Below are 2,671 nucleotides of genomic sequence, written 5' to 3'. Positions count from 1 at the left end.
CACGATCTAGAGTTAGCGACGGTGATTTTTGCCTTAAAAATTTGGAGGCATTACCTGTACAGGGAGAGATTTGAAGTGTTTTTTGATCACAAGAGTTTGGAATATCTATTTTCACAAAAAGACTTGAATTTGAGGCAAAGGAGGTGGATAAAGTTTATGGAGGATTATGATTTTGAGTTACACTATCATCCGGAGAAGGCCAACGTAGTGGCTAACGCTTTGAGTAGGAAATTTGTAAGCAGTATAGCTAGTATCACCATCCGAGAATACGAGATGTTGGGCATAGTGAGCGGGTTTGACTTGTATCTTGGTGAGTCCATCGAGTCGGCCGTTTTGTTCACTGTAGTTGCACAACCTACTCTAGTGAGCCGAGTTATAGAAGTACAATAGGATGATTGCGAAGTGAAATCTATTCGAGGGAAGATATCTGGTGGGAAGGTGGAGAAAGGCTTAAATATTTATTCTGACTCGAGTGTTAGATATCTAGACCGTCTTTTATTGCCAAAATCTTATAGAGAGGAGGTACTCTGAGAGTTTCATCATCTATGCCTTGCGGTACACCCGGGAGGCACAAAGATGTACCATAACCTTAGTCGCCAATTTTAGTGGATGGGGATGATGAGAGACGTAGCCTTGTTTGTTTCAAGGTGCCTTACTTGTCAACAAGTGAAGGCCGAGCATCAACGACCAGCGGTTTGTTGTAACCCTTACCTATAGTTGAATAGAAGTAGGAGCATGTCATGATGGATTTTGTTGTGGGTCTTTCGAGGTCTCAACAAGGTAATGATACTGTATGGGTAATAGCCGATTGGTTAACCAAATTAGTACACTTTGTACCTATGCACACGAGTGACTCGGTAGATTATCTTGCCAACCTATATGTTAGGGACATAGTTTGATTCCATGAGGTCCCTGTGGCTATCATCTCGAATTGAGATTCACGTTTCACGGCTCGGTTGTGGCAGAGCTTACAGAACGCCTTGGGCACTAGGTTGATGTTAAGTACCACCTATCATTCTCAAACTGACGGGCAATCCGAGCACACCATTCAGATTTTAGAGGACATGCTTTGGGCTTATGTTCTCGATTTTAAGGGGTCGTAGAAGAGGCATTTACCCTTGGTAGAGTTTGCCTATAATAACAATTTTCAGGCGAGTATTGGTATGGTGCCTTTTGAAGCCTTGTATGGCCGATCATATAGATCTCCACTGTGTTGGGCCGAGGTAGGTGATGCCCCTATGTTAGGTCCTGTGCTAGTCCGAAAAATGACGGAAAAGGTTGCACTTATTCGTAAGAGGTTGGTTTCGGTTTAAAGCCGTTAGAAGAGATATGTCGACCGTAGGAGGAGGCCCTTGTCTTTTAAGGTAGGAGGATCATGTGTTTCTTAAAATATCACCGAGATGGAGTTTAATGAGATTTGGAAAGAGTAGAAAGTTGTCTCCTAGATTTATTAGGCATTTCGAGATTCTAGAGCAAATTGGGGAGGTAAATTATGATTTGGTCTTGCCGCCCTAACTTTTTGGGGTTCATGACATGTTTCATATTTGTATGCTCTGAAAGTACGAACCTGATCCATCACACGTGTTGGATAGGACTAAGTGAGAGGTAGAAGATGATGACTTGTATGAAGAGGGACCGATTCGAGTGTTAGATACTCGGGAGCAAGTATTGAGAGGCAAGACTATCCCATTGGTTAAGGTGTTGTGGCGACACCATAGGGTTGATGAGGCGACATAGGAGCGTGAGGCGAAAGTCTATGAAAAGTATCTGAACCTATTTGTTGATATTTGAGTTTGGTATTGAAAATTTTCTCATGTTGTAATATATAAACGTTGTAAGTGTTTTGGAGATTCGAATTGTAATATTTTGTACTAAAAGACCCTGTTTTATCTTTGTTGCTAGTATGGATTGTCAATAGGATTAAATTTGGTGATTATTGGTTTGATTTAAATTTTGAGGAAAAAATTTCTTAAAGGGTGAAATTATAACGGTTCCGGTTTAGACCTGACCATTTTCATGCTCTTAGATCTGGGATTATGTACCTTTACTTATTATTTATGTCCTTTATCATCTTGTTGATAGTTGAGTTGAGTTGTTGGTTGTGTTTGAAACAGGTTGGGAGTTAGTTTTTCAATAGAGTTGATGTCTGTTTCACTTTTGGTTCGCTAGAGTGATGCTTTGGTCACTTGAGCGGTCTTTGAGATCTCTAAGTATTTTTGCAGACCTATAAAACTTCTAGGATTGAGTGATTTTCACTCGAGTGGTCTTTTCTTCACTCTAGTGGTCTTTTGTAGGTCTAAACTTCTAGGAGAGGGTCATTGTGCGCTCGAGCGGTGTTTTTGGTCGCTCGAGCGGTGTCACTTATTGTGTCTGATGCTCAAGCAGTGATTTGGTCACTCGAGTAGTCTGTGCATATATTCGTTCGCGCAAAAGGGGTTTTTGTCACTTTTTCACTTTTTCTTCTCTCTCTCTCTCTCTCTCTCTCTAAAACACTCCAACCCCTATTTTCTTCATCCTCTCTCTCTAGTCCATGCCTTAAAACCCCAAATACTTCCTAACCCATTGACTTCTCCACCATAGTTTCTTGGAAAAAAGGTTAGAGCTTGTCGAAAGTTTCGTTTTAATCGGAGAGGATCTCTTTTTTGGCCTAATCAAACTTTCACCCTTGAAC

The sequence above is a fragment of the Camellia sinensis genome, chromosome 3 (assembly GCF_055761805.1).
Source record: "Camellia sinensis isolate YWXY chromosome 3, ASM5576180v1, whole genome shotgun sequence".
Taxonomy (NCBI): Eukaryota; Viridiplantae; Streptophyta; class Magnoliopsida; order Ericales; family Theaceae; genus Camellia; species Camellia sinensis.
Note: the sequence above shows the minus strand (reverse complement) of the source record.